General features: G+C 37.9%; 1 protein-coding gene across 1 annotated transcript in view; it reads right to left on the bottom strand.

Annotated features, from left to right (window-relative positions):
* Positions 1 to 744: 744 nt before the first annotated feature.
* Positions 745 to 9,841, bottom strand: part of LOC109463000 (conserved oligomeric Golgi complex subunit 1-like) — a 21,659-nt gene continuing 12,562 nt past the window's right edge. The window contains exon 26 of the mRNA XM_019759648.1: positions 745 to 1,649. The gene's annotated coding sequence lies outside the window, so the exon portion shown is untranslated. The remainder of the gene's footprint in view (positions 1,650 to 9,841) is intronic.

The raw sequence follows: 9,841 nt of genomic DNA on the forward strand, positions 1-9,841 counted from the left end.
ATGTTGGCGATGTCGTACTAGGATGAAGTGAAGTCATCCATACTTATTTGGCCAGGGCTGTGATGAACAGGAACAATTTCAAGACTGACAGGCAGGCAAAGCTCTGGTGGTTTCCATCATGATGTTCCACCCATCAGCTAGACCTGGCCAACAGTACATCAGTCTCATCTGCATAGTGCAAGGGCTGAGTACAGGGTTATAGATGCTGACAAAATCCATGCCGTGTGCAAAAAGTACCAAAATTCTCTCTGATTTCTTCAATACATATAAGTTGTATCCCAAAGTACATAAAGATTCAATATCATAAAAACACAAGTGTGTCATTATGTTTCCAAGTCTATAATAAGAACCTCTGAAATACTGGGGGTACCCATGCCGAGTGTGCTGTTGCATCTTCTGAAGAGTTAACGAAGCTTTCCAATTTAAGGCATCCTCCAGAGTCTGCAACATGTCTCTGAGGCCGTTATTTGACCAATGCATGAATTTATTGTCTCATCTTTCCTGCTAGTCATTATTCTTCTGTAATGTGAAATGAACTGCCAGGGAGTTGGGCAAAATTACAGTGATGATGGTTGATCCACCCGGTGTAAGTTATCTCTGCTTGGCAAAATAAACACACTGCAAATTGTACATAATGGTGGAAACATATTACAATGTAAGTGTTCTTTCGGAATATTTCCACTTTTCCAGCACAAGTCTTAAACAAACTGAAAGGCTTTGAATACCACACGGCAAATAAATATGTAAGAATTGCAGATTTTATTAGCATGCTTTGATGCCTCCACCAGCCTATATGGAACACCCAAAATCTCATTAAGATTTCATCGAAATGCATTACAATATAACCATGTCTTAGAATAGACGCACTTAGGTACAGTCACCATTTTATGGCTAACAAAAACTTAAGTTAAAAGTGAACCATACCTTCTGTATGGTCCATCTTTTATGACATGTCAGTAGTACGAGAGATACTGTTTCGTAACAACTCTAGCACTAATATAACACTGCACGGTGCAGATTGTAAAATATTGGCTTCTCCTCTAGGATCTACGTAACAACTGCCCAAATACAGAGAATATGACATGGTAGTTTTTATTCCTTAAAGTCCCTGGAGGTGCAGATTTTACCGTCATATTCAGAACGTTTGATCTAAACTTTCAGTGAACTCAGGAATACACAAATACCTGTTCACATTGTGCACACAGGTACTTGTGTACCGGTATTCCTGAGTGACTGCACATTCCATTTTTCTTGCAAGTGCAGCAATAAATAACACAGTGACCAAATCTATAGGTACTAGTACAATGTATTACAGAAATGTACACATTATCCATCCTCTTTTATCATTTAGTCATGTTTAGATACATTTTGTTCAAGGGAACTGACCTGTACTTTGCTTAACTGGTAATGCCTGTGTAGCAGGGCAGAATATACCCAGGTATATTTTGACCAGGGGTATATTCTGGCCTGCAACACTGAGAGGAAAGGGTACATAGTAAACTGAGCTGACATGGAACAGAGACTACCAACTTGCACAAGGAACAGGATGAAACGCCTGCATCATGTGATCAGATCGCAGATGTTCATGTCATGTGGATGAGCAGCTGCAGTCGGCCTGCACCTGATGCCAACTCAACTCTGGTGGATACCTGCACACAAAACACAGGACTTAACTTCAACATTGTGTCAGCAATTGGGTAACATTTACTAACAGCATTTCCACTCATTCTGGTAACCATGTATATCTTTATAAAGAGAATTTCTACACCCTTTGAGAGCAGAACATTGTAGTTAGTAATGGTATGCACAAACCATTGTAGTTTGATCTTGACTGATCATACATTATGAAGGTCAGGACAACAAACAAGTGCCAAGCCTTTTGACTTTCAAGAGACGAAAGTGAAATAGACCTTGAATGGACTCCATCTGTACACGTTATACTAAGAGGTGGTTGTTACTGAGGTGTGGCCAGGTGTGGGGCCTTAAGAGTTCACCTGTCCCACTTCTCAGGTCTGGAGTGGAGGGGCTGAATGTGTTTGGTATAAGTGGCTACATGGCTACCTAACCAGTAGTTCATCTAAGAAAAATGAAAGACAGACGTACATGTTTTGCAACACTTTATATAAGACTTTCCCACACATACAAAGTAACATTAGTTGCATACTATGGTTATGAAAGCACTTGTATGAATAGCCTTTGACTCATTGCCTCTGTGTATGGAGGTTTTATTTTTGCAGTGTTTCTGTAGTTATTTCCACATGCCAGCCATGGAACACAAACAGGAAGTTCCATCAAAGGTTCCAGAAAGGTCTGTTCATTTCCTGCCTTCAATTCCCTGCTTCAATTCAGTGGGTAAAATCTACAGTGTATAAATACAGAATCAGCAAAAATTCTTGATAAAAAATTTGAAGAAAAATTCTTAACAAAAACAAAAAAGACTAAATCAAGAAACTCAATGTTCAATTTCTTTTTGTAAAAAGCAAAGCTCAACAGTATGACTCATATGATCAAGTGCATATTCAAGGCACAATTGTAAGCAAAAAAAAGTCCAGACAAATGCTCAATCTCTGCACACAGAAAATCAATACCCATAGTTGAACCTCTGGAACATCCTAGAAGGGATTCACTGCTGCATGAAATCAGACAAGACCATTTGACACAATTTAGGTACCAGTACTTCATGTTTGAAGAAAGAATCCCTTGCATTCCCCAATCCATACCTAGGTGGCATTTGCATTGAATACAAAATTGATCCATTCATTCTCAGACAAAGAACACATACGACAGTAAATGTATAGTGTACATGACTTTGTCCCAGAAGGCGGATACTTGTTATCAGTAACAAAACAAGGTATTTTTTCATGAGAAGACATGACTGGTAGCAACATTTTCAACCACAACTGCTATATGGATTAACCATCAAAGTTTCCATCACTCTCATTAAAAATGGGTTCAAAAATTTCACTCCAACAAGCATGTAACTCCTGACCAATATAACATAGCTGCAGTAAAAGGAAGCCATATATATGCATGTCATGCCCAAAATACTCCTCCAATCCAAGAATAACTGAAGTTCTCTGTTGTAAGCACGTACTGGGAACAGTTCATGTCTGGTTCAATCTGGGTAACCTTAGATCATGACCATGTTTTTGGCATTCAGGTTATAAATAAGTCTGTTTTATCTTACATGTCTCTGTTTACAGCCAATGCAAGGTTCATCACGGCAACTATAGTGCTTACCTTGTTTGTATGAATATTTTAGCTGACATAACACCACACCAATTTAATTTCTTAGTCTCAAATTCAGCAAATTAATGGAGCAGGCTATTAACTGTGAATTTTGATGCACTGATAAATGAAAAAGCTGTAACAATTAAGAAGACTTTCTTTAACTGTCTAAGCAAAAATATGAGCATTTTGGGGCTGATTCAAACCTAGAATGCCTTTCTTTCGACTGGAAATCAAAAGAAAAATTGAAGCTGCAAATCCGAGACCTAAGAAATTAAATTTCTGCGGCCTTATATAACTTATTTGGAATCGTATATGCTGTGAATGGGCTGCACCAGTCAGGAGATGATTATACAACAGCTCTCAAACGGAACAATGCCCTATCAAACTAGCATAGCAAGCCCCTTTACATTGTACGTAATACAATGACTGTATTTAGTCACTGCACTCAGTAAAAAACCCTTCCCCTCAATACGTCTTTGCCACACACTTTATTTCTGTTACAAATAGTGTTCCCTTTGCAAACACATACAAAAATGGACCCATTGTAGGGGTAGCAGCATTGTGTGCTCATGTAATATCACATACTATTAGTATTTCATTGCACATGAACATTTATAGCAATGAATTGTTTTTCAGTAGACAGTGCCACCCCAAGGTGAGTTGGCAGTAACATTTTCAGAATACCGGTAAGAGAACTAATTGCCTATAAGGAGCACTTTCTATTCTACACTGTGGGAAATAGCCATTATAGCATCTTCAGCTGAAAGAGAGGTCTGTAAATCACATGGTAAAACTGATCCTTACTATTTTATGTAGGACAGAAATTCATGTCAACAGGATTACTTCTGCTTCAGAAAAGCCGGTCCATGAATGGTTCCTTTACCTGTACTGTCCATGAGAGTAGGGCATGTTTCATCCCTAACCTTGAAGCCCTATCTAGAGATGAAGCTCATGAATAATCGTTTCAAGTCTTTCCAATAACAGTCGGAGGAGAACGTTGGCAATACAACTACAGACACCAGTCCTGGTGTACAGGTTCACTCAGTTTATGTGCCTAGGTTATTCAAAGAAAATGTCATGTTTCATACAGGACTGTGAGACATGTCTATTATGACTAAAGTCACCAGATATTCTTGAAAATGAAAGGCATCAGTTTCAAATTAGCTAGTCAAAAATCACAGCTACTATAAACTGCAAGGTAAGTGTATGAGGTCTTGTCAGAAACATTCCATAGTACATGTGCTATTTAGTCAAAGTTGGTGATTTTTTCTGATGTAAGACTGCAATAAGAATATTACATTTTAATGAAACAGAACACATAAACTTGACAATGTTTTAAAGTATACATCAAAACCTCTTTTTGCATGAAAATGTCAGTTATAAATAATTATTATTGTTCACATTGCACCAAGATGAATTTCTAATAGTAGTAGATTGAAGCAAAAGGTGACATTGAATCATATCTCAAAGCATCACATTGTCAACATACACATTTATGGGCTATGCCTAAACACCACAACCAGCCACAACCGGGTCTGATATGCAGTGTGCTTGAGGCAAGGACATTTTGTGAAGCTCAGAATACATTTTCTATCAATTATGAATAGAAAACATGCAGCAAGTCTCAAGTATTTACCACTTTTTTCAAGTTATTCCACCTATTTGAAAATTTGGACAGGCCCTGGCTACCATATCGGATGGGTCTGCATGGTGAAGTTTCTATTCATATTCTCTGTCTATTGATCTATTGGCAATTTGCACAAGCTTTCAGAAGTATGATAATGATGTTCATGTAGAGTTATATTTGTTTTCATTGTTGCATATGCAGTGACAAAAATAAACAATTTTCAAAAGCATTATTTTCAAAGAGGTACATGTATCAAGAACTTCTCCATGCAGACTTGTAAAAACTGTACATATATGGCTAAGCCGTGTCAGTCATAATACATGTGTATATTACACTCACATTGAGGGTTGAGAAAATTCAGATATTAATCTCATTACAGAATCAAGTACAACTGACAGCTGTACTCCTGTCAAGTTCAATTCTAGCTAAGGACGACTTGAACATCAGTTCCATACTAACATTTCTCTCTCTGACCATGTTCTGCAGCAACACTAACATGATTCAAACTACCCCCATCCAATGGTAAGACTCCAGAAGACACAACTTTTCTCCCCTCAAGTTAAAGATTTTCTGATAGGATGACTCAGTCAGGAGGCTATGTCAACATTCTTATCAACAAGATCTATTGATTCAATTCTTTGACTGCTGACATGGCATACAAGAGCTAAGAATGAAGACAGGGACAGAGTTCTTCTGTTTTTTTTTTAACTTTTAAATTACCATCCCTTAACGGTGCTTTTGGGGGAGGCTTCTGACAGCATGGGATGAGAGGAAAGCCAAGAACATCATCCCCAAGGTTATATCTGGAAGCAGAATCAACTGCCAACATTTCCTTCCAGCCATCATGAGCTGGAGAAGACGCAGGCTTATCTCTGTGCCCATCTGGACTTCAACTGCTACATTAGGCTGGGATAGGTTAACATTTGTTTCTTGTATTCATGGCACAGTTACAAAATAACATTTCTTACAATTTTCACCACTTGTCAGTGTCACATGTATGGATTGACAGAGGAATATCTCTTTCAGTGTATGAGTGTGTTGAATGTCTTTGGTATGTGACTTTTACAGTGATATGATTTGCTAGATGGTAGAGTTGTACCAAATTATCTGATTGGTCCAAGTTGTACCAAATCATCTACATGTAATTACATTTTGTAGTTAAGAAATTGAGTGCAATATAAGTGTGTGATAAAACATCAGATTTGTCAACAGGCATGAGCAATTCACCAACAAGAAAGCAAAGATTTCATACTGGCATGAAATATTTTACAAATTCCTTGATGAAAAATTAATTTGATTTGGCAAATAAGGGATCTTCTCTTAGATGTTTGAAAAAAAAACTCTTGATGTACAACTCCTTAAAGTGTAAAGTAATGGTATGAACCATTTCCAGAGACAGTGGCATACAAAATAGGACACAAAACTCTGGGAAAGCAGTTGCATGCAAAATATAAAACCAATGTCAAGGAAATGACCACCCTAATAAAGATAAGAAAGAGGAGTCATCTTTCCTTGTCCTTCTTGTCTGACCTACAAAACAAATGTCCATAAATTCTGATATGGGTGATTCATTGCCAAAATCTTATATGATATTGAAAGGTCGTCCGTCAGAAAGTGTTGCACAGTCTTATGCGTAGCATCCATATTTCATGTGGCCTTGAAATTTGCTTCTCATTATAAGGAAAAAGTAGGTCAGCAGAGCAACTGGGGAGTGAAGCGAAAATCTATGAAGTAATTGGGCTTTTGGGCAGGAATAGCATCCATGGGCAAAAAGATGATTGCATACCATCAAGATATGACTGTGGCGATGTTCAGAATTTTTAAAGGGTACCTAGGATTCTTGCAGGTGAGAAAAATTTGCATATTGGGATCAGGAACAATTTGAAAGTTGCATATAAAGACAAGGGTTTGGAATTTTTTACAAATTTGTTACAAATTCAAGATTTTTAAGATTTGTTATTTGTCTGGGTTTCACATTCAGAATTATCTATCTTATTGCTATTGCACAGGTGCATGTTGGGAAACAATCATTGTACCTATCAATATATTGACAACCCTCATAACTGTTGCAATTTTGTTTCCGTGACAAACACTCATAAAGGCAGACATTCCAGAAATGAGTTTTATTGTGCAATGGAAAATCCTGCATTGATACAAGCAAAGGGCTGAATTCAGGAGGGATCTCAAGCCACCATATCTGAGGGGGAGTTTTACACACACATAGACATTACACATCCCAGAAGACCATGTGATCTAACCATATAAGGTAAACATTCTAGACAGTAAATTGGCGCTCAGGTATTGTGCATGCACATCACGGTGGAGGTGTCTGATGGGTCAGCCCAGGAGTGGTGGGAGTGGTGCCAGAGGAAAGCACAGTTACAGTTATTGGGTACGGCTCCGTGGGAGAAAATGGATGGAGTCAGTCGGGATGGAGAGCCTGGAGCCCAACTCCCCTCAGATTTGCCCAATGGGAATAGTCTATGGACAGCACAATAGACATAAGTGTAGGCTACAAAGTGAAGGGCAGACTTGCAGTGCTAGAATATTCTACAAAGCCTCATGACTGATGGATAAAAGAAATCCTAAAACTCATCTGTACTGGGAAGGGATGGGGCTGCTGAGGCATAAACAGGTACCAGGAACATCAGGATGAAAGAGACTTGGAACATGCCAGAAATGCAGTTGCGGCAGCTCTGTCAATAATAAGCTAATCAGAGCAGGTGACTGATTTCAATTACTTGAAGGCAGGACATGGAAGATTCGTACACAGCCAATATGTTACATGAAGATAACAACAAGGCTTGCATAATCATAAGCACACTAACTTCTGCATCTCTAGAATAACATGACATATCCAGGTATTCTGCAGGAGCCATGGAATCAAGCTACATCATACCACTTACATTTCTGAACAGAGACAAAAAAAATTATCTTCAATTTTTAATATAAAAACAGCAATTTACGATTTCAATAATTTATGATTTCCTGTCTACTCTGCGATGTCTGTCTATACATATATTCAAATTTGAATCCAGATTTTCCCAAAGGGTAACCCTAAATATGTACTTATTAGACAAAGGGAGCCCAGCAGGCTGAAGCTGCTTTATGTCAGATTTTCCAGTCTTATATAGACCCAACCTGAACCAACTACAACTGTGAATTACTAACAATAAATCCCCTTCCTTGCATGTGGGTATATTGTTTTGCTGAGCACTAGCTAGTAGTTCAGACCTGATGCAGTTATGCAGCACAAAGGCAGGTAAACATGTAGTAAAGTAGGTCTCCCGGGAGATGAAGTCATCCTTTCTGTCAACATCAACATGCCTCACCAATGAACTCGACCAATCACAACGCCGTCTACGGCTCATGTTATGGCTGCACAAAAGGATGGCTGAGGACCTCTGGGGCGTTCCCGTATTGAAAAACAACAATTGATGCAAACTTTTATGATATCCTAATTATGTAATCAATAATAATAGGGCCACACCCATTTTTTTTAGAAAAATCAATTTCCCCTGGCAAAGGATTCGGTATTCATTGCTGATATTTTACAGAAAGACACATAATGAGGATATTGGTATTCAAATATACAGGTACACTGTACTACGATGTAGGAAAATTTTGTTAGAGATTTCATTATGGCACATTTTAAGAAAATCAGACCTGGTAATTAAGTACATTTCTGTACAATACTAATGATTGAGAAAACAAATTATAGATACATATTTATTTGCTAGTTTATATTTTCATTTTGATAGTACATTAAATCATCTCAAACACAAAAATTTGTCAACATGATATTAGTAAGATATTCCAATTAAAGGCTGCTTACATAAGGGAAAAAAATAAGGCTGAAATAAAATGCCATCTACTTGTTACATAGTGGGATACAAATGTCTTCCCCTTCAGTCCCACCCAATTAGACTGATTCACTTCATTCATCCATTCCAATGTGCCACAAGGCGTATTGATTGTGGTGAAGGATTTGGCACATAGTCAACTGTGAACACATGAGCAGACACATGTATGCCTTTGAATTTAAGTGGTATAGTGAAAAAAAAAAAAATCTACATCAGGAATGAAACTTTTAGAAAGTACCTACCAAGCAATACCATTTTAATTTTGCAGGAAATCACTGGAGCAAATTGGTTGAAAAAAAAAACACATTCATGCAGTGTGATAGGCCATACTGACTTGATTTAGATATTGTAGACAGCCATGCATCCATTTTCACAGTTTTCCACCCAAAATAGGTAGCATCTAGCCTGGGGGCATCCTAGTTAGTTTACAAGGGCTCCTATACACATCACGTTTTGTTCATCAAAGTGTTGGCACCAAAATACAATCATTTTGGGATTAATACAAATAATGGAACAAATAGTCTAAATCTAATATCAATATTATATCTGATATCATCAAAGAAAGAAACAAATTGTGGCACAATGGTAACTAACTTATGGTACATACTGTGAAGTATAACTTTAAAACCTAATATCTAAACAATCTCACAAATGTTGTAAACTGAGTAATAGTGCTCAAGACGTCTACTTTAAAATGCTTATGTCCAAAGGCTACAATACAAAATACCACACCATACGGGTGGACAAGAATTATGATAGTGGAATGTTTTCAAGGGAAAATGCTCCTATTCCCCAGACTATATCCCTCACCTCTTCACTTGTTGCCCTGTCCTATGTTGGAGAGCCATCCAGTACTGAAGGCACCAATCCTGGAGTACAGAGACGAGGGGCTGGCAGCTCTGGGCAACCTTCCTGTCTCCTCAACATCCCTGCTGCCACTACTGCTGAGGGACGGCAGCACCTGGAGGGACAAATAATACATTGTAATTAGAACCAACAAGCATATTGTAAATCAGATGTTATGATTAAGCCAGTTACAAACTGGGACCTTGGAAATTTATAGACTTTTGTGATTTCTTGTTTCATCCATTGCTGTGAATTTCTTGTCCACTTCTGTCTA

This window comes from Branchiostoma belcheri, unplaced genomic scaffold (genome assembly GCF_001625305.1).
Source record: "Branchiostoma belcheri isolate BF01 breed outbred unplaced genomic scaffold, Haploidv18h27 scaffold121, whole genome shotgun sequence".
NCBI classification, from domain to species: Eukaryota; Metazoa; Chordata; class Leptocardii; order Amphioxiformes; family Branchiostomatidae; genus Branchiostoma; species Branchiostoma belcheri.